Source organism: Cylas formicarius, unplaced genomic scaffold, assembly GCF_029955315.1.
Source record: "Cylas formicarius isolate icCylForm1 unplaced genomic scaffold, icCylForm1.1 PGA_scaffold_9__14_contigs__length_23061073, whole genome shotgun sequence".
Lineage (NCBI taxonomy): Eukaryota > Metazoa > Arthropoda > Insecta > Coleoptera > Brentidae > Cylas > Cylas formicarius.
The window spans coordinates 12,741,361-12,765,304 of NW_026844365.1; the positions used below are offsets into that span (position 1 = coordinate 12,741,361).

At 35.5% G+C, this 23,944-nt stretch overlaps 1 protein-coding gene across 1 annotated transcript in view; it reads right to left on the minus strand.

Moving 5' to 3' along the window:
• LOC132707058 (discoidin domain-containing receptor tyrosine kinase B-like) overlaps nucleotides 1-23,944 on the minus strand; it is a 210,254-nt gene that overhangs the window by 143,304 nt on the left and 43,006 nt on the right. The window lies entirely within an intron of this gene.

Genomic DNA, 23,944 nt, shown 5'->3' on the forward strand with positions numbered 1-23,944 from the left:
CACTGTTGAATCAACAGGAGAAGTACTAATAACTAAGCTAAAAACACCTCATTTGATGAATGCTCATTTATTTGCAATAATATAATATTTGCTGCAGGTGCAGTATTTCCTTTTTTATCTGGTTCTTCTTCTTCTTCTTTTACTACCCAATGAGTTTTAGCTGATGTTGGCAACCACTTGGCAGAAACCATCTCGGCCTTCTGCCAGTTTCAAAAGTTCTCCTGCGGCCCGGTATCCAGTCCAGTCGCGTATGTTACGTAGCGAGGGCATCTGCTTCCTGCCAACTCCTCGTCTACCTTCAATCTTTCCCTCCATAATCGTTCTTCTGAACTTTTCCCCGCTTCTGTCGTGGTTCAGTCCCATTTCTTTGCTAATGGTTCTCACACTATTTAGAAGTCGTTGGAGGTCTTCTATGCTTTCTGCCATGATAATAGTCTCGTCTGCGCATCTCAAGTTATTTATTGGTGTCTTCCATCCGTCCTCTCTAGTGCTAATTTAAAAGTAATGTCTGAATACAAGGTAAACAGGAGGGAAGAGAGAATACAGCCATGGCATACACCCCGGCATATCCTTATGTGATTGCCCAATTTATTGTCAATGCTAATTATGTATATTTGCCATCTGGTTCCAATATATGTTTCTTGTGATTTAGAAGTCCCTTTGGTCGACTCCTGCTCTTTGTAGCGCTTCAAAGAGTTTCGTATGCTGTACACCATCGAACCTCTTTTTAAAATTAATGAAACAGGCAAATACCTCCTTGCGCTCTTGAGCTTACAATTAGCTGTTATCATGGCATGTATCACTTTAAGAAAAGTCTTTAGCAGGTACCTCATGAAACTAATTAATCTGAAGTCTTCACACTTCTTTGGATGTTGTTTTTGGGATTGGGATGAAGGTTGTCAGGTCCGATTGCTTTGTTATTTTTTCCGATATTGATAACATGTACATGCGAGTTCGTCACGTCTTTCATATTTAAAAAATTCTTGCACGTAGTTTTCCCAGGCCGATTATTTTTGCCCTTCTTCGAGCATGGCTTTGTTGTTCCCGTCCATTAAAACTGTGAGTGGCTTCCTTGTAAATTTTCCTTCTGGTTCTCCGAATTATTGATTTAATTTATCTAGAACGAATGTGATTACCGAGAAAGTAAAAATGCAGAAATTAAAACTCAGGGGATCAAACAGGCAACATATGTTTCTTTTATAAGTCATTGGTACATAATTGCAAAACCCCAGGAATACATTCACCAGGGGCTAAAACCTTTACCTAAAACAACCGATCGCTCTCAAACCCGTGACTAATGGGTATTTTGGAGTAGGGAGTAAAAATGAGCCCATCCGAGTTGAAGAGATTTTACTTTAGGGCGACTCTCTCAGATCACTGGAGGTAATAAATTGAAAAACTTTGGTCCGCAGTACTCCCTTCCTCGGTAATCAATCATTTCCGCGTTTCGTCTGACGACTACGGACATTAACATAACTGGGATCGAGGATCCTAATCGTCTTTATTGTACCTCGATATCCGGAAGGAAACTTTTGCGATTTTCTCCAACTTGGTGCCTCAAAACTGGATGCTCGTATTTGGTTTGAACCGAGAGTATTCAGTATTCAATTACTAAAATTAATAATATCCAGATATGGAACTTTTTTTCTCACTAAACTTTTCATTAAATAAAGAAGGCGTTAATATGGGCCCCTTTTATATACCTTTCTATTTCTCTGTTAATGCCAAAATTAGTAGACATCGACAAACTTTATTGTCGATGGCTAAACTTGAAAAATTTTGTAAAATTGTGAATTTTTCAATCTAGGGCAGGGTGCATGCAACACAAGCAGAGGAAAATACAGAAAACTTAAAAAAATATATATCCGCAAAAATTCCAGTGCTGTGTATCCTTTTTTGTTCCAGAACATTTCCGCTTTTGTATCATTCTTTGGAACTTCATCAACTCAGGTGGAATAAATTCATCATCTACCTTTTCTCACATTCAATCAACATGAAACAAATTTACTAAGCTAAACTTTTAAAAGTTTTTAATAATACTCACCTTAGTTTATGATATTTTTATCGCTCATAGCAAACAAACTGTAATTAGAAAAGCAGGCTACGAAATTCTAACGGTATCTCAAACGTCAACCTAGATTTTGGAAAGTGGGTGAAAATAATTTAATATACACTCACAAGATGGCGCCACTTGCTTTGTAAAAATATCAAGCTCTATCATATTAATATCATAACCTATCTACACTCTTTTTTTCTCTTTCCTAAGATTTCTTAAATTTAAATAAAATTATCACAAAGTCATCCGACCCCCTTTACACTTAAATCGTTCTGTAAGAACATCGCCATTTTCGAGTGCTTTCACACACACATAGCACAATTGATGGCTTAAAAAAGCTCCAGAACCAATTTCGAGTCCGCGCCAAAGTTTCCTTTACTTAACGAACGAGGAGATTTTTAAACCCAGTTCCCGGTCGTTCCCACGAAAAACTTATTAAGCGCAGCGGCGCACGTCCACGTCCGGAGGGAAATGCGGAAATACGAGGAAATTCGAGTGGATTTTTCCTTTGGAGTCGCTTCGCGGCACGATTAACACCGAGTATATTAATAAATGTTTCAGTAGAGTGTACTCTAGGTCTAGTCGAGACGAGTTTAGTCGAGCTTTATTTTGTATGAAAGAGAAATGTTGACTATTAGATGAAGAAAGATAAAAAAAGATAAAATATTGCATAATTACATAATGCATAAATGACTTGCGCTTATTGTCTGGGGATTATATCAGAAAACGCTGTCTGCCATCGCCCTACTCATAACACGATTAAGAAAAAGTCTTTCGAACAAATCCAGATTTATTAAAATGCGTTAACCCAATGGCAATTACACCCCCCAGTGGAAATTTTTGAAACCCAATTATTTTTTATTCTGTATTTTAAAATAAGATAGTACATAGATTATTAGTTATTATTTTATAATAATAATAATAATCATTATTATAATTACAATTATTATTATTACTATTGTTATTATTATATGATTATATCTCAGCGTTCACTGGCATGTTTTCACCCGAGGCTTTGCTTGCTGCGGCCTCTTTGAACTGGCGAGAAAACAGTTCAATTCCTCGCACTCAATTCAGAAACTTACGAACAATGTGGCATGTCTGTAGTATGACAGCCTTCTGTCCGTATTCCACGATGTTCGGTGGAAGATCTTTTAAATTTTTGGAGACAATTCCCTCCGCCGAAATTACAAATGGGTAGATAAACACGTTATTGAGCTGCCAAATATTTTTCAGTTCCACCGCCAAATGTTCGTATTTTTGTATTTTTTGTATGGTTTCAGTTTTACTGATGTTGTGGGAGAGTGGAATAGCGATATCAATTATGAGGGCATTTTTCTTTTCTTTGTCTAGAAGAACGATATCGGGTTTATTGTAGTCCACTTTTCTATCCGTTGTAGTAGGTCTATCCCAGGACAGTACAGCTCTGCCATGTTCGAGTACAGCCGAGGGCTGGTATTTGGTAGTTGGAGGTGGATAATTTTAGCAAGTTGGTTATGACGGTCCAAATATGCGCTGTCCTCGAGAACAGGGCGCCGGCAATAATATGTTCGATTGATTCTCCAGCTGAGCCACATTTTCTGCAGTTGTCCTCCACGTTGAGTTTGAGACAATGTTTTTCATAATTGCGGGTTCTCATGACTCTGTCTTGAATAGCCATAATAAAGCCTTCAGTCTCGGGATATAGATGTCCAGCGCTCAACCAAGCCAGCGAGGCGACCTTATCAATGTGATCTGTATCCAGACTTCAAGGGAATTTTCCATGTAGAGTTTGTTGTCTCCACAAAGGTTAGGTTTCCTGTCTCGTGTTCAGATCAAACGTGATTTTTCGGTGCTGCAAATTAAGTGGCGTGAACCCTTTGTCCTCCTCGGAGATCAAATGTATTAAGCGGTCCTGCGAGTCTAGAAGTCGTTGTCTTAGGTTCATTTCTTGCGTTCGGCATAGACTATAGATGTTCACTAGACCTCTGCTTCCACTTTTTCTGGGAAGATAAAGCCTTTTTACCGATGAATTTGTGTGCAAACATCGGAATTTTGTCATCAGACGGCGGGTTAGTCTGTCTAACTCATTAAGGTCCGATTCGGACCATTTTAATATCCCAAAAGCGTACGTGTGTTATTATTATTATAATTATTGTTATTTTTATTATTATTATTAATGTTGTTTTGATACTTCAAATAAAGAAAAACAAAGTATAGTATTTCGCATTAACAATTATTTTCAATTGTTTAAGTAAAATTTATTATAAATATATTCGCCTTCAAGATGTAGAGCTAGAAAATGTTCTATAGGAACAATTTTGCAAGGATGCACAAAAGTTGCATCTTTATAATTTAAGAATCAGGTTTGAAATCTATTTAAGATTTGATAAGCACTTTTCAAATTGTATAACACAGCCATAGTCAGATTTAAATCAGTATGCAATTCAATTCCCCAAATGCTTTGTGTAATTTATCTTTAGACGACTGTCAAACTTTGTCAGTCAATCAAGTTGAGATTGTCATTGCTGTCATTGTAACGATACATTTATTAATTTCTTTTGTGTTGATTTTATTTTCGGCAACTTTTCTCCGTGTACATTTTTATTGTGCCATGTTTCCAAAATGCGCAATGGCAATTTGTGGTCTATATATAATTTGAAATTAAATGATAATCAGAAGTTACAGTTTTGGGTTAAGCGAATAACCTTATACATGTGAGGTAAGCACTGCCCTGTCATTGAATTTCTTTTGTTGTATATACATATATACGTATCTGCTGCCTATCGGAGCAGTAGTCTCTATCACGCCAGTCCTCATCCTGAAAATTTCAGTTGGTGCTAGCGGCCCTTATACGATCTCACCATATCCTCCTGGCTCTACATCTTTTCCACCATTGTGGTGGTAACCACCAAAGTAGTTTTCGTGGCTACTGTTAATGCAGTTAACATGACCATGCCATCTCAAATTTTTTGCTTCAATGGTGTCAGTTATGGTTGTCTGTATGTTCACTCTCTATTTTTTATTTCGTCCATTAAGGCCTCTAAAAACCTATTTCTGTTGGTAACAGAAGTTTAAGGGACTCGGTTAATTCTAAAACTCCAGCCCCATGATACTAGCAATTGACCGGTCAAATTTTTTTGTGTCAATTGACCGAAATAATTTGAAGAATACAGTTAAATTTATATTTATATATGTATATTTATTTGTATTTATTTATATTGTGCCCTACGTCGTCATCGACTCGTTTTAACCACTAAATAGAGTCAATATTTTTATTGGGATTTCCCGAATTGCAAAGTACCGTATTTGGGTATTCCTTGAAGAGGGTAATAGGTAAATAGGACATCACAAATGAATAATAAATTATTATAAAATACATAATATGATTAAATAATGATAGGTAACAATTGTTCGCAATTGTAGAGGCAAGAATTTGACTAATCAATTATGAAGTGGTCAATAGACCATCACCAACACTACTCTCAACTAATGTTTTCTAGATCCGAATTTTTTTTTGGTCTAATCTGAATATACTATTTAACTTAATTCGTTTTTTATCTCAATTTCACTAAATATTATGTTTACCACAAGATATTTCTATGAATTAGTGCCCCCGGTTTAGCATTCTCGGTCATTTGCGAAAATTAGAAAATATTCAGTATTTTTTGCATATTTTATTGCCATTTGTGCCAATTTTTGCTCATTTTTAGCAAAACGTGGATAATTTTTTCACCTATATTTTACAGATAAATAGGCAGCGAACGTCTGAAACGTAGAATTGGATTTCATTCATCGTAATTTGCCAAGATCCTTGTTTAAAATTAACTTCTGCATCAAATTCCACGCATAATAATAATAAATAATGCAAAAAACGAAATTTATTTGTGATATAAACAGGAAACAGAGAAATCAAATTTTAATTTTTATTGGATATGGAGACAAAAAGAGAACTCAGAAAATTTATAGAAATAGGACATGTAAAAGATCGTCTACAGTGAGGTCGTTTAGAAACTAATGAGAACACAAAATTAAACATTTTATTGGAATTTGAGGATAATTCTTATCGTTAATCTTCTGAAGTAGCTTCAAAGAATGATTTTAGCCCACGTGCGTGCATTAAAAGAAGAAAAGTATCATACGTCCAAGATTACATTACTATAGGAACTGAACGAAAACGATCCCGCCAGCAGACTACAGTTTTGTGAAATTTTTAAGGATATGTGCAACTTAAATTCATTTCTTCATCATCAGATACTGTTTAGTAATGAATCCAGTTTTGGTAAGGTAAGTAAACAAAATTGTAGGCATTGGAGTACAAATAATTTCCGATGGATGAGAGAAAATCATACACGACATCAAAAAAACAAAGTTATTCCTTTGATCAAAGTCTTCCTGGAGCCCGATATATACAATTTCTTCAAAGTGACTTAATTTGTACTCTCGCAGTTTCTTGGTTTGATTTGGTTTCAATAGGACGGTGCTCCGCCCCATTTTGCTAGACAAGTGCGTGAATATTTAAATACGTTATTTCCACTCAGATTATATTACTCCACATGATTGTTTCCTCTGGGCAAAATCCACAAAATTTAGATGATTTAAATTTAGAATTAGGTACGAAATAAGACAAATTAATAAAAATATCCTGAGTAATGTATGTTTTAGAATGGATTTTACATACTGTGGATCTTGTAATGGGTCTTTCTGGATATTTTGCATCAAACAAATTACAAACTTCTTCTTGAATTGTCTTTTATTTATTACATATTCAATAAAAATTAAAACTTGAATTCTCAAGGTTCCTGTTCATTACAAAATTTACTTTCGTTTTCTTTTTAATCTTTTGCTTATAAAAAGTAAGAGATATGTATAGAGCATGCTACCGGAATTCGATAATTGATTTTAAAAAATGGTGTTCCATTCAGAAAAAGAAATTTTGTTAATTCCGATGAACGTGTGCGACCATTTTTCTTGAAATCCAATACCTGATTTTTAAATAAACTTCTTCCGTTCGCTCTATAGAAACTTGCGTGCAGAGAAATTAGTCCACTATTTTTGACTTTAATATAGCTTTTTTTTTTTCTAAAAACTGTTCACCTGATCCAAAAAAATAAACATGCTATGTGGAAGACAATTTAATATGTTTTGGTATGAGTTTAAATTTGTCAGGAGTGCTCTGATATGCGTAGCTATGGCAAACAAATACAAACAAACAAACGTGTTCATGCAGTAGGTATAGTGATAGTAACAAACTTGTTACAGACTTAAATTATTCGCCTTTGCACCTCTAATTTTTAAATTGCTTTAGTAGCAGCGACAAAAATTGAGGAATCGAATTAAAAGGTATAATAGAGGGTGTAACAGAGGTATTGATGAGCGTTTTAAACACAGTCCGTAGGTCGAATTCGTAAACATCAAGCACCTGTGCGGTTTCTTTTGTATGAAATGCCATTGTTGTTTGAACGCGCGAAAGTGGAACTGCGTCTCGCCCTTAGCGTTTCAAGGCCGTACGCCAAGTGGTCGTGGAAAAATCGAATCGATAGCCGTCTGCTAGCACGATACGCCATTGAAGTCGAATAACGATTTTACATATTTCGCGATAATTGCGCTGCACCGTGGCGTGATCGGGTCGTTGTCAAATTCGCTTCCGTTTCGCAATGTTTTATTGCCGTAAATAACAATTAGAGGGGGGGCGGCCTGGGGGTGGGTTGTTAATAAAACGACTTGCTTTCGAGGAATAAAGAGCTCTGGCTATAATTGGCACTCGCCAAGCGGCTTTAATACAGCCAAATAACGAATAATTGTATCGCCTCCTTCCGCCCCCGTTCCCCACCTCCCAACATTCGTCAGCCGTTGACTTCACCGCGTTTTCGTGGTTGTCGGTTGGCAGATTTTAAAGTGAAAAGATGGGACGAGTAATAATGATAATAATAGAGTTTTTTCGTGTTAGAGAGTAACCATGATAATAAAATTTTAATCTGAAGATGTATACTATATATATTTATTTATTTTTAATTAATAATTATTAAGTATTTGGGTCAAAACGAAAGGTGATCAGTTCGTCAGCGAGGTGACAAGATGCGCATCTAGAACTAAAAAAATAGCCTGAGCACCAAAGATTATTAGTGTTAATAAAACAAACTTAATATTACTCAATATCACCAGAAAACACAGATAACAGACATATCTTGTCGTGTCATAAAATCTGGAACTGAGTTTAAGTTTGTGCTAAGAGCAGAACACACATAGTAATTATTTCAATCACTAGTGCTGATTATTCCGATCGTGCAATGGATACTAAAGGCAGAGACACGCCAAGTATTCTGACCCAAATAACCACACCGGCTCTGACTAGCCTATCAGTTCTATAGATTTTGTAGTTTTCTATATGCACTAAGTCACTAGATATCTGCGGTTTAAGGCAAGTCTCACTAATACCAATTATGTCTTAATTTACGCCCCTAATGTAATCTTTAAATTCATTGAAATGTGCCGCAAGGGATCCGATATTTATATGACAAATTCTAAAAATACCTGCTGCGCTTGGCATAACTTATAACTAAATCGATAACGTAAATATCTCACTAACCAAAAGATAAAAAAAAGACTCTAGGTCGAAAGCCAAATTACCACCAGTACATAACAATATCCTAAGTTTAAAGCAGCAGTTTTCAATTCGTATTATATGCTTAAGGTCACGCCATATGGAAATAAACAAACATACAACAAGTTTGTATATAAAAAATACGAAAGTATATAGAAATTATGGTGCTATCATCTACTCGTTAATGTTCGCAACTGATTTATCAAAATTTGAACCGATAGAGAAAGAAATAATAATAAGCCCAGTGAATAGAAACCGTACTTATACAATCACATTAGAAATTCGCACTATACACCAACTTCCGCCACCAACTTATGCCAATAATCTTCTGACCTAACCCTAATTTTCCGATTGCTATGCAATATGAACACATTCCCATTGTGAGTCCACGCTGATTTACCAAAATATTCCCACAAGATGTTAATAACTTTCTGTCAACATTTCGGTAATAAGAAACTTGGTTTCTTTAAGTTTTTTCTTGGCGAAGAAGATTTGATCGTGAGTTATATGCCTATAAATGACTATATTGTATTTATAAATATATAATCAATATATAAATCAATATCTTTACTCTTAAAATCCTTGTAGAAAAGAGGAAACAGAGAAACCGGGAGACACACTTAGCCTTCATTTACTTGGACAAGGCATATGACACCCAAGCTGTGGAAAACAATGTTAGACATAGGGGTCAAGCCAAAATTAACCGAGGTGACCAAGAACCTGTACCAGTACAACACTGCAAGAGTTAAAATAGCATATATGCATCTAAGAGAACCTTTCACCACTGACAAAGGACTACGACAAGGCTGTTGCTTATCGCCAACATTGTTTAAGATATATATAAATGAAAAACTTAAAATGTGGATAAGACAATGTAAAGGTACGAGAATAGCCGTAAATAAAAAGCTCCTTATGACCCTCTTCTATGATGATGATCAAATAGTGATAGCCGAAGATGCAGACGATCTGAGCTATATGGTACAGAAACTGAACGAGTATTATGTATATGCCGGTTTGAAAATAAACATGACGAAGTCAGAATACATGATTCTAGGTAATGACCAAATAAGAGATCTACCACTCGAAAACGAAAAAATGATAGGAGTAGAAAGATATAAATATCTGAGTGTAATATTTAATAATAATATTTAATAAGAAAAAGAAACATCGATGTAAGAAGAGAAATGGAAATAGAAAAAGACGTTACAGAGGAAATAGAACGGCGACAACTGGTATGGTTTGGACATGTAAACAGAATGACCATGCACGAATTCTACTGCAATAGGCCGTGCTTTTTTGCTGCCGTTTTTTGAACCTAATATCCTTTTTTTCAACTTTGAAAATTGTAGTCACGCACCTGCGCAGTGTCGTTGTTTTTAGGATTATCCTCGGACTTGGTATGTAGCGATTTGATATCTGCTTTTATGGTATGCAGTTCCTTCCTAATCATGGTTTTAAATTCATTCAACTCACCAGAAAATTCTTGAATTCTATTACCACTACCCATCGACGTTCTAGGACGACTGTTTATACCCTCAATTTCCTTCATCATGTCAGAAAACATGTCTTGCAGTTTGTCAACTCGATCACCGAGTTCTCTGAGACTCTTACTGTCGCTCTTCACCATATTTATCACGCGGAGCAATCGGAATGTACCCAATATTTCGTTGAAGGAGGTATAATTTGCACAACCGTTAGCTACGAAGCGCCATCTACCGCCCCCGTTCGTTGTTAGATATGGAATATACTAATGCTTATTTGTCTTTGCTCGTTTTAAGTATTCATTCGTGTAGAACTATATCCTGTAAACAAATATACAGAAATTGAAAGCCCATTAAAATAATGTATCGTATTACAATGGTTTCTATTCTGAAATCTAAATTCCATTTCGTGTGGATTTTTAGTTTCACATCGTTCTCAATCGTAGTTTATATCCCTCCGAAAGATAGAAAAATGTTACCATTACAATATCTCGGAGTAAATAATGACTCGTAATGAATCGTCCTACTTAAAGTTTATTTTACATCTTTACATCTTTACGTGCTTAGTTTATTCGCAACGTTATCGACCTTTATTTCATCCCTCCAATTTTATTTTTAAAAATACCTCTGAATTCGTCCGAGCTGCATTTTCAATGTCCATTCGAAAATGTAAAATCAAAACAAACCGCTTCTAAGTAAAAAGCACCAAATTTAAATGGCAGATCCCGATTGCCTCGGGGACTTTATCTACCGTGACACAACACTGCATTGTGCAACCGCGTTCCGATTCAACATGTTTTATGTTTTTCGTGTAACCCTTGACGTGCTTGATCTATTTCCAGACTTTGAGCTATTACCTGAGGAATTTGGGATATGTGGAAATCATATACTATCATATATATCATATACTACAAAACTATTGGATTGAAGCCAGTTAATGGGTATGAAATTTTGTAAGCATGGAGAGTTGCTGATCATTTCATCAATTAATCAATTTTGGAGCTGGACGAGCTGATTATTAAAAACAATTCTATCAGAAAGTGCCCTTTTCGAAACTTAAGAGAATATTTCAAATTTTACAAATTCCTGAGCTTCAGGTTCGTGTCTCTGATAAGATTTCACATTCTTTTAGCAGAACCTAGATGTACTTCATTAGATTCAGTAGTAGGTGTGCCATTATCAGCAAGCATTTTCTTAAATGACTTTGATAAGTTTGATTCTTTTTCTGCTTATTTCATGATGGCTATTTTGGTAGTGGAGTTATTTGCAACAAAAAGTTTTCGGTTCAATAATTCACTTTTCTGAGCTCTGTCGTTAACTCCTTTGGAGCATTGATTGCTTCAGAGCACATACACACCTAAGGTTGGCACTACCATTTGACAAGCTTCTCTAGTTTTGTTAAGTTTGATCATGTCGCTTTTCTTACCGGTACAGTTTCTCTCAACACTGACGCATTGGCAGTAGGCTTGTGGGTGTTTTTAATAACTCTTCTAATTCTTCTATTGTTGTTGAGGACTTTCTCCTTTGCTAAGTTCTCTGTAGAGTAAATAAAGCAAAGGAGGAAGGGCTAATGTACTTAATCGAAGAGGTGTCAACCCGATGAGGTAGATGGAAATGGAAGCGGTAAACTCCTGGCTGGTCTTAATGGTCTTTCTGAACACATACCCAATGTCTATGTTGACAACACTGCACTCCTTGCTGAGAAATAGGAATTGACAGTAAACTCTGCCAACTGTAACAAATTTGTTTGTTTGTTTTGTAGGGAACAAAACAAATTGAAGTCTAATTAGATTAATGAGTGTGATCATATGGTAGTGGCGCATTGAGGATGTTCGTAGCAGATTTTGCACTAGACCTTATTTCTTAAGGTATCCTAAACCTGTTACCTCAGCTTCGTGTAATCTTAGTCCAGATTAACGATCTTTGCAATGAATAAGGTGCTCAGTGACTTGTACAATGTGATATGAAAGATATGAAAGAGCTATCCAGAAAGGAAAGGTTGAAGGTAAAAAAGAACCTTCATGGCCAAAGAAGCTGAGGCAATCCACATAATCATTGTTGAGGACTGTCAATAAGGGGTTGCTTTCCAACGTCAGAAGAAGATGAGTTGTTTTTATATCCCACATAACCGAATGATTTTCTACAATCAGAGTGGAGCGAAAAGATCGCTGATTTGCATTTAATTCATGATGATATCATTTTATTGGGAGTTGGAAGGCTTATTTTTTCGAGAAAACGAAATAAATTTACGACTATTGCGAGCCTACGACTACTTATAGGCAACATTCATTTTCACTATCTAACCGCAAAAAGGATTTTCGTGATAAATCAACGTAACGGCCGTGTTTTTATTTAATTATGAATTTAATTACGAAAAGTTATCACGAAAATACGAAATCTGATTCCGGATTAATGTTTCGGAGCCGGGATCGGGTCGCGAGGGGGCTACGGTTCGTGTTGCTTATCACGCCTGAAAATGCATATAAAATTACATAGCAATTTTTTTCAACGTCACCTATAGGTCGCCGTCGCAATTTATTGATTTTTTATAATAAAAAGTTTGACGTGAATTAATGCTGTTTATACACGCCATTACCGGGATTATATGAATATTACACTGCAAATTTTATACCCTCTACATTGTCGAAGGGGTGGTAAAAACGTGAATGTTAATTTCGACGCGTTTCGTCGGTCACAATTTGCCGTTGCTCCAAGGGAGTTGGCAAAGCGGACTCATAGCCTTAAAAATGGTCTGCCAATGACATGGGATTTTAATAGGCCAAATACCGGGTGCAAGAAGTGAAAAAAATAACGCACGATTTGAAAAATTGGTGTGGCGTTAGGCGTTTGTAAATAAATTCAGGCAATTTTCAACTTAAAACACTTTCTAAGTAAAAAATTAATACGTATTTTAAAACAAATTCACTAAAATTTTAAATTTTATGTAGATTAAAGCAGAGTTGTGCCTTTCTACCTTAGTTTATCTTGAAAATTTCCAGTACGCCAGATTGTGCCAACCCAGCGATCAATTAGCAACCTTTTTTGCTATTTGACCTACTGTAACAGTTAAAAACTGCAACGTCCCCAATCTCAGGGTCGCCACTAATAAAAAAAAAATATTACCCGTGCTCCACTATGGTAACCTGTAAAAGAAGGAATAAATAGGAAAAGGGAACCAAAAATTGAAAATATGTGTTTCAGTAATAAAAATATCTTAAGCGGAATTTATCATTCAACTTCAAAAGAAAAAGAAACACCAGGAAGGGGGGGAATTAGAATTCGGAGGTATTATTCTAGGCGTATGAGTTCGCAGTGGATTACAGGCACGAGAACAACCGCTATAAAGACTCTTCCAAACAACTTGCTCCCATCCAATCACACCGCAGAAGAACAAATTAGATTCAAATAATTCAAGACAATGCGGACACAAGAGCAGGTATCCTATAGGCTCTCGGCTCTACCAGGGGCACAGAGTTACAGTAGGCCCAATCCATGACGCCATGAACAAGAACTGAGCGCTTAACGCCCTTATGTCTAAATGGAAGTTTACCAGAAGATCTAACCAGCCTGACGCGACAGATCGTGATAACCAAATCGATATCAATCGATTAAGGAACTCGAGCGAATGCCGAAAGCACTTTTCTTGATCAAACGCTCCGGAATGATAGTGGTCGATTTGAAATAGTCGTGAAGGCCAATCGAGGACCAAACAACCGGGATATCGAAAACCACGAGCCGAAAATCTCCGACAAAAAGTGAAGTACCCTCAATTGATTGTTTACAATTTAAGTGGCAGCAAGATATTCCGATTGTCAGAATCTCTAGACGAAAGCCCGATAGCCCGATGGAAGATATTCTTTTTATCGAGGTGGGTAATATTAAGAAAACTTTAGCTGTTTACTTAATCGTTGTGCGGAAACTAGCAAAGGTCATTTTGACATACAATTTTGAAGAGTTTAGTGATCCCACAGTCATGGTAACAAAAAAAGGAGAGCCCACTACCATTCACATGCCAAAAAGAATCAGAACCGTTTCAAAACCAAAATGTGTGTTCCTTGTGCTCGAAAAAAAAAACACCATTAACAGATTACTAATGCAAATAAGATGGCGACCAAGATTGTGCAAGGTTGCTTACTTGTAGTATATTTTTTCCTTGCATTCCTGTGCTATTTTGCAACAAAGCGATTAAATTAAGTAAATTGACATTTTGAACACAGATAACAAAAAAAGTCCATATAAGAATACTCGAATCTGCCATGTTTGGAAGCAGGTCGTACTAACCAAAAATATTCTGAAATGCCGACGCAGGTATATGACAGAAATTGATTAAAGAAAATCGTTGATCCATATTTCGACTGTCTTTTTTTTGTGAATTTTAAATCAATCTTCATTTAATAGCTACGATTTTTTGCGAAATATCCACGCATATCATTTTCATTCTTTTAATAAGTTGGATTTATTTCCGTAGTTTGTAATTGCAAAATCACGTAGCACTGTATCGTGAGTTCAGTTTATCTTGATAACATTTTAATTGGCTGTATTTTTTGTTTTTAGAGGTATCAAGGTAAACAAAAAAACAAAATGAAGGGTTAGTAGCCAAGCTTTTTCCAAGTCACGGATAAAACAAAACACTATGAATTTTCTGACATATAGGAGTACGCCATATTTTTATAAGCAGAACGCCCTGTATATTATGTATGTGTTTAATCTCTTATTTCGATTACAGTGATGTAACACACTTTATGTTTCAACTCGTTTCTGACAAATCGACTAAAATAGGAAATGTTTCTATAATTTCAAAGAGTGTCGTGACTGACTGCAACAACAATGGTTATTTACAAATTAAAGCAGATCAAAAACACTAAATATTACAGGATACACTAAAGTAAAAAATTCTTTAACTATTCTAAATACTGTAGGTGACCACCATTTTTCTGAACACATTTCTCATACATATGTTGCCTTGCATTTAGCAACGTTTCCGGATTGTCTCTTAACTGATTGATTGCATCTGAAATCTTTTGCCGAAGTTCCACGACATTAAAAAAAAATCCATTAAAGTTAAGTCTTGCTGTAATATAATCAGCGCTGGTATATTTAGGAGTAAATCTTCTATATATATTGTTCTATTTGGTGCTCTAAGAGTTGCAAATAATAATGGCGAGTTATCTTTTGATCTATAAATATCTGACCCAAAATATGACTATCTATGACACCACACCACATATTAATTGATTGATACCCCTGGGTTTTTATTTCGTGTATTTGTTTAGGATTATTTAAAGACCAATATCGAGTAATTTGTCTATTACAACCCTTTCTTGTAGTGAACGAACCTTCATCAGTCTATAAAATGTTTTTCAAAAAATTATTATTCTCATTGAGACTTTTAAAAAATCCATCCTCTTTTGGCATTGTTCTGCACTTAGTTTTTGAGTTTTACGAAATTGAAATGCAGAATTTATATTCTCTTAGAACTGAGCGGACTGATCTCCGAGAAATAACTGTGTCTTCATTTACTCTAGTAAGTGAGGAATCTGGCTGTGTTTCATAGAATACTAATTTGTTCATGTAAAACATTATGATTCCGGCATAGCTTTATATTATTTAATACGTTACCGTTTTCTGCAAATTTCGCTCCTTTCACGGATGTTAAATTCGCGAAAAACTATTTTAACAATATTGACTTGGACAATAATTCAACCATTAACGTTGTTTACTAATATGTCAAACATAAACATGTTTGAAATTATATGAAATTTTTTTATTTTTGCTGATTCTTCAAAAAAGAGTGGATTTAAATATAAAGTGAGTTACATCATTGTTATCGGAATAGGATATAGGACATACATAATATACAGGGTGTTCCATTACAAAAAATTATGTAGGCTTATATGTCAGCGTTTTGTTCTATACGTTACTCAAAAAAAAACTTGGCCACTAACCCTACATTTTGATTTTTTGTTAACTTTGATATCTCTAAAAACAAAAAAGTTACAGACAATTATAATGTTGTCAAGATAAATTGAACGCAGGCTACATATGCAAAATGTTAGCGAAAATCATTGCTCGAGCAGACTAGTTATATGACTGACTGTAACCACATCCCGCCCCTAGAATAATGCATATATCCTGCCTTCATGCCCGTTTGAGCGTAAAGTTATCGACAAAGTGGCTGTGCTAATTGATTGAAAGCAAACTTCGTGATTGGAAGTAAACGAGCATCAGTCAAACCGATTAGCCTTTGGGCTTACCGAGAGGAGCAAGTCGTATCATATAGTACATATATTCGAAGCATTAAGTTTTAAAAAGACTATCAAAAGCGCAATAGACACGAGCAGGAAGTACATGTTCCATAAATCCATGACTGTCATGTGCACCAAGATTATGAAACTGAGCCATCAGATCAAAACAGAACAGTTATCACAAGAACACCCAAATTTTAGATCGACTGCTTATTGGAAAATGACTTTATCAAGGAAGCATCAATTTTAAAGAGGCGATGGAACCTTATTTCCAGTGGCGGATACCTATGTGACAAACGAATTTCTGTTAGATTCCCTTTCTCCAAAGAGTGGTCTGGATTCGAATGAACCCTCAATTGTCTTCAGCTGTTGGGTCCTTGTTGGTACGCTCTATACACAGGGCGATAACCCCAACTGTCTTATTCTATCTATTTCAATAAATTCTTATTGAAATAGATTTTAACGATAGTTTCAGAAACGACGAAAATACCACGGCCAATTCGGGCCGTAGCGGATAAAATATGACGGGAGGCAAGAGAAAAAACGTAGACGAGAAAAAAAACCAATAAATTATAGTAGACATTTTTACTAAATCGAATGCCGAGTAAATATAAAAGGAGAGCGGAGTGGAAGGCATATAGTTCGCGAACGTGCCGGAGAATCCGTCGATGAAATTCGTTTTATATATTCTTATTTCGTTCCCTAAGAGAAAAGCATATTCGGGTCCCCGTGTCAAGCCCTTCTGCTCAGATTGTTTGAAATCTTAAAATATAATACAGGAATTTGTGAGGACTTTCTCGTCAGGCTCTTCCAGTATTCGATTGGGTGGAACGAAATATCAGACGAATAAGGATAAGGATTGAAGATTGATTGATAAAGATTGAAGATATACATTTTTCAAGAATTCAGTCAATAAAGGTTTGATTAATTTCATTTTTCATAAATTGTTGAGCATCGTATACGGCAAGGTTATGGAAAACGGAAATAATTTGTAACAAGCTAGAGATTTTGCCGTAGCCTCGAAAAATCTTGGCTTCCAGTTAGTTTGTTTTAGTTGTTCAACTTATAAACAATGTTTTAAAAAAAAAAATATAGAAAACGATTGATTGTGAACATTTTGCTGAAACACCGATTTCGACCAATAGATGGAAAATATACTCAAAAAACTGGCAAAACGGAAAAGTTAATTGAAAGGAGAACAGACGAAACAGCCGAACTGCGGTATTTTTACATGCTCCACGAATTATTTGACATTATTCATTTCGCTCATGTGGGGACTGGATATAAGAGATTACGAGGCTTGTTTTTTATCAGTTCTTTTAATGGACCTAAGATCTACAAGTGCTTTTACTTATTTCAGTTATAGAGTCTGAACTCAAGAGAAAATATTGTAACATAACACGGCAAATAATTGAGATTTATTTATTACTTTGCAAGTAATTTTGACAAATGAAATGAATTCACCATGTCAAGTAGATTTAATTGACATGCAAAATGAACCACACCAAGAATTTCGTTTCCTCCTCAACTATCAGGATCAATTAACAAAATTCACCGTACCACGGGCATTGAAAAATCAAGACAGCTGAAGCATTTGCCTATCACGTGTCCCGGATTGAAGTTGGTCCATGGAAAACCTCGCTATTCGCAGAGTCAAGGGTCCATAGAGAGATCAAATCAAGATGTAAGGGACATGCTGGTTACATGGTTGGCCTATCAACACACAACGAGGGGCGGCGACTTGTGCAAAGCAATAAAAATCGTTCTCTGCATAAAGGAAAAACTAAAAGTCCTTATGAAACTTTGTTCAGCGTGCCTCAGAAGATCGCTCTCAAAGATTCGTCATTTCCATCTTGCATGGAAATAGAAGTTGAGCATTCAGAACAATTGAGTGAAGTGAAGTGAGTGAAGATCAACACGATAAGAGAAAAATGGGTATACAATATGCGTAAAAGAAATTTCAGATACTTATAAATATTCATGCTTTTTTACAAAACTTCGGGATTCCTCCTGTTGGCTTCTTCAGAGCTTGACTGAAACGTCAGCAATTTCGACTCAGCAAAAACCGACGCAGGAGGAATCCAGAAGTTTTGTCAAAAGCATTACAGTAGCTTGTGGAAGTTTCTTTGAAAAATTATAAATATTCAGTTTTTTAAATACCTATTCATAGAATTTGTGGAAAAACTAATGGAACAAATGGAGAGAGCGAACTGAAAATTACATGTAACCGATGTTTACGAACTGAGAAAATAATTATTGTACTGAACGAGGCTAAAGATGGACTGGAGAAGCAAGCCGAGAAAATGATTGTCCTTTCGAACTCAAAGTTACCACCGATAGATGTAAGAAGACCTGTTATTGAACGAATGCCTGATGTTGATGCAAGTAGACTTGGCCCGACAAATGTGTTAGCTGTTGTATTCAGTCTTAACGACTCAGGAATTTATCAGCCTGGTATGTAATAAATTTGAGTCAACTACATATTTAACATAACTTTTAATTCATTTTCAGCAACGAAAGGTGGACTTTGGCAGTTGTTGTACTGTTGTAATGAGTTTGGCCGACTCAAATTTTATCGACACTTCTTCGGTTCCGTTAACGTCTGTTTCTACAACATACCATCTGGTTCAAAACTGGGCTTTGTATAATTGCAAGCGCTATTGCTTTGCTTTGCTTTGCTTTGTTTAATTGATCGAAGTTAGAAATTTCTAAGATAAACGCCTACAAGAAAAAAATTGTTTTTTTTGTTGAGCGTTTTCCGTTTCTTTTAAAGATAATGTTAATTTAGCAGTTTTTACATAAACAACTCATCTTGGCAATGATGCATGCCAGAACGCTTCTGGACTGACTTGGGTGACTGCGTTCTGGTAAAAGCAAAAAGCCCCGAAACGACCGGAACGCGTTTTGATCATATTTTGCGTCCATTGGCCGAAATCGGTGTTTCTGCTATAGATTTGGCTTTATCTTCTGATCATTGCATTCCACGATCTAGGTGATCTGCCTCGTTTCTTTTTTCCTGGTGGTCTCCACTGAAATATTCTTTTGGGCGATATCTCTTCAAGCATTCTTAATAAATGTCCAACCCATTTGAAGGATCGCCTTTCTATTCGATCCAGCACGGTTTCTTCAGCTTTCATTCGAGCTCTTAGTTCTTCATTGGTTTTTCTTTCTAATCGCGATGTTCTTGAGCTTCGTCTGATATAATCTATTTATATAGCTAATGCATAGCTCAAAACTGACTCCACCATTGCTTTCCCCAATGGTTTTTTATTTTTATTTGAGATATTTTTATCGAACCAGAATGAGTTAAGGTTTCCTACGATCTTCCTACTCCTGTGTTTTATTTACGTTTCTCCTACTCCGTTTTTATACACAAGTGCTCCTAGATATATACCAATTATTCTGTTTTCTCAAGACTCATCTGTAACCCCCACTTTTTATATGCGTCGTAAAGCCGTTTCATCATTTCTAGGTTATACGCGTCCTGGACCATTACAACATGATCGTCAATCACAATGTGTTCAATAACAAACATTTTTTAATTTAAATTGACGCAAAGCTATAAACAACACTTTTTTGTAGTTTATGGTAGATTGTTGTTCATAAAAGGCGCTTAACACAAATCAAAATAATCTAGGGAAGTTTAGAACTGTTAGTAACTTCACATTCAGCTGTAGTGATTACCCAGGCGGGCATTTTTTAGTCATACCTTAAAGGAATATTTACTGAATTCGTAATACAACACAGTGTGGACATATATCTATGTCGCTATCATTTGCGAATAGAAAGAAGTATCGCTAATAGGATTCTTAATATTACTGTAAAATTCTTGGACACTTTTTTATTTGTGATTTAGGACAACAATTTTAACTGGTGAAACGTTTTGAAAATTTTAAATTTAATAGAAAACAAGACGGCGACCAAGGTTTTCTAGCTTTGCCAAACAGTGGACGTAAAATTACGAAACGAAATGGATTTAAGAAGGACGGTTGACCCAAATTTCGCTTCCACGAACTTCAAATTAATTACCAATTAATCGTTCGGGTATCTTATAAAATATTCATGCATGGATTGACGTTATAATTAGCAATTTTCTGATCGTTGATTCAATCGACAGTTAATTGAAGAACTTACAAAAAGTCTTGTCGATGTTGACTTAACAGAAATGTATGGACGTGAGAAATCGGTGGCATTTTGGAGTGTCTACGCCGTCCCTCACATAACGAATTAACTTGAGTTATATATAATTACGGAAATAACGCAACTATGGAAAATAATTTGTGGTAAAGTAGATAGTAATAGATATAAGGAAGTGACTAACTGATACGAATTAAGGAAAGACCCCGGCAAGCTGTAACAATGAAATATGACCGAACAGGTCCTTACTTTGCTTAGAATTTAATTATTTGGGGTTTTGTTGTCTGTTCTAATTATTATTTATTCTATATTATTCGCAATATGGATACACGATTGTTCTGCTTTTTCTATATGTTTAACAGAATTTGCCCAACTTTGTAGAGGAATGTTAAAAACTTCGGTTTCTATAAGTTTGAGGATATTGGAGTTAACACGGGGAAAAACATTGTTATGACGAATGGCAAATTTCAGTTGGTGCCAAATATGTTCAATGGGATTAAATATACAGTGGTAAGGCCTTAAAACTGTATGCCCTAGATTTTTTGCATAATTATCACAGACGTATTCCTTTTGTAGGTTCAAGCTTGGTAGAACCTCAATTAATTGCTTTTTGGTATAATCTTCGTGCAAATAAATGTTTTGGATTGTTGCTTTTGTGTCACATGAGGAAGGGGTTTTAGTCAACTGTCTACTGTGATAACTTGCATTGTCCGTTACAATGACGCTATTAGGAGGAATGTTTTTAACTAGTTTGTTTTTAAAACAACTTTCAAATAAATCAGCGGTGGTGTCTTCATGGTAATCCAGAGAAGAATCTTTAATATTTTTCGCAAACAGAGGAAGTCCATTTGGAATCCAACCATCTTTAGAGCCAGCATGCAAAACTCTTTTTGATGGCGCGTCTGTTTTACACTTATCAGTTGAGCCAACCCAACCCTTTTCAGGGGTATCAAGTGTCGAACCAGGTTTCACCCAAGTAAATAATTGGCTTTTGTTGTTCTCTGTAAATCCTAATTTTTTCTAGATATTTCTATATTTATACACATCTCTGAATACACTTCCATAGGGTAGTTCTGCCACATTTAACACCGGTTTCATCTTTTTCAAGCCTCCTAATTAAGATATCTAATGTAGGCATGCTGGTATTACATTTTGATCACTTTCATCTACACTCGAGAAAATGTTAGCATCGCTTCTTTTTTTCCTCACTGAAATGGGGTTATTCACAATTTTCCATACAGTTGATGTTGGAATTTGATGCGGCCGTTTCTTCTAAAGATGCTTGCTTGCGGGCACCACGTTCAATGAGAGTCAAATAAACACTTTTTATAACCTCCTTAGTCTCAATAGAATAGTGTTTTCTACATTTGGGCGGAAGCATCTCCTGAAATAAGCTAGACTCGCACATATTTTGCATAATTCGGACACGATTTAACACGCTGTATTCCACACCAAATAAGAATGATTACTAATAAACTTAAATTAGGAAGTATACCAAACCAAAATATAAAATTATTTTCTATTACGGACCACAATTTTACCTGAATTAAAATTCCCAAATTTAAGGTAATAATCTTGTTGCATTATATGTTAATGAGCACCCTTAGATAATCCCATTCAAAAGCAATTGGTTACTTTTTTATATCTATGAACAGACCATACAACATTACCAACTTATTGCCGGATCACATTTATTACAATTTATTATACATTCCCCAATTTTAATCAGTTTATTGCGAAGCGTTAATGCCAACGTACACCTGGGGTAATCAATTACCATTAATTGATTATGCAAGACTATAATTTAATTCGTAAAAGTAGTTACGTTAGGATGATTCTGTGCCCGACCGAGCTTTTACGTAATTTGTTTTTTATAACGTTGACTTTAGGGTAAAATTCATAGTCGATACTTGAGGTTTCCTCGGCCTTTAGAATGTGATATTACTAAAAATTTGCCAAATTTTTAATTAACAATCAAAAGTTTTTAAGGCATCCTCAAGGTCACAAGAACGATTATGAGCACCGCCCTTATTAATATACCGTCGCCTCATTTTATCAATTTAAACATATTTAACTTTTTATTATGTTCATGAGGAATTGGCGGTTCAGTACCGTTTCGTCGTTAGGGACGCCACCTAGCCCTTATTATTTGGCATATGTTTGGTTGTATGCTAGTACAAGAAATATCTTTTCCATTCGCTTTTAATCTAAAATATTAAAACAGTTCCGTGTAAAAAATATCTTTCTTCCTCTCTTCTCTTCTTTTTGATAAAGTTACTACCCATTAAACAGAATATTTTAGCCCATTACTGGCGGCTCTGACAAATTCATACAATTGACAAAATTGAATTTTTCGAAAGAATACGCGCTTGGCAACGAAACTTATATCTCTGCAATAGGAGGTCCTAGAGGACCCCCACTGGTACAGAAATGATCAGTTCCGAAAAATTTTTTTTTTATTTGTGTTCTCCATTTTCCCTTTCTCTGTCGATGAGGCATTAAATCGCCATAAGTATCGAACCGTTTGAGCTACGGCTACAGATTTGGGCAGTTCATTGCTTATCGTGTTTCATTGCTATGAAACACGATAAGTGTCCGACATTTGCAGCTATCGACTTGAAATTTCGCTTGGATAACGAAACCCATTGAAACTGGGTGGCTAAAGGGTCGGAAAGTATTTTTAAAAATTTAAGAACCGCGTCTGCATGTATCTAAGAAAAAAATCAATTCTCGAAAGCGGTTACGAGATCTGAAAAAATCATGTACCAAAAGATTTGCAACACCCAATGCTGTAAACTGACAATTTTTAAAAATGTACAGGGTGTATTCGCAAAAAACTGAAAACGGGGTTCGTCTTATAATGAAAATTTACCGTAACTAACTAACAATTTGTTTTACAACGAAATATAGGCCGTGTAGGCAGCTAAGACCTTTGTATTTAAGGTTTTTATCTATTTTACCGGATGTTCGCAATATACCGTGCAATATTAAAAAACGTAATAGGTGCTGGAAAGTCCGGACATTTAAATCGTTAAAGTTGCGAGCGCTCAAATACCACACAGTATTTTTTTAAATTTTGTGAATTTTTTTTTGGGTTATTTTGATTTTCAGAAAAAAATATTTTCTCCAAAACTATTAAAGCTATCGGTAACATTCTTTAACCAGCAGATGTGGAAGATGCAATACTATAAAATTTATATTAAGCATTTTTTTGCTTATATACACGTTCCAATTATGGACAAAAACTTAAGGGCCCTGCAAATTGTCCTTTTCCAGTCGCAAATCGAAATTCGTAAAAAATATGGCTAATTCGTTTAAACAGCGTTATAGTTTATTATTACTACGAATTGCACGGTTTCACAAAATAAGTGTTATCTCGACAATTGCAAAAATTCATATACCAGGAAACGTGAGAGAGCCAGGACTATAACCTCTAGTTCGA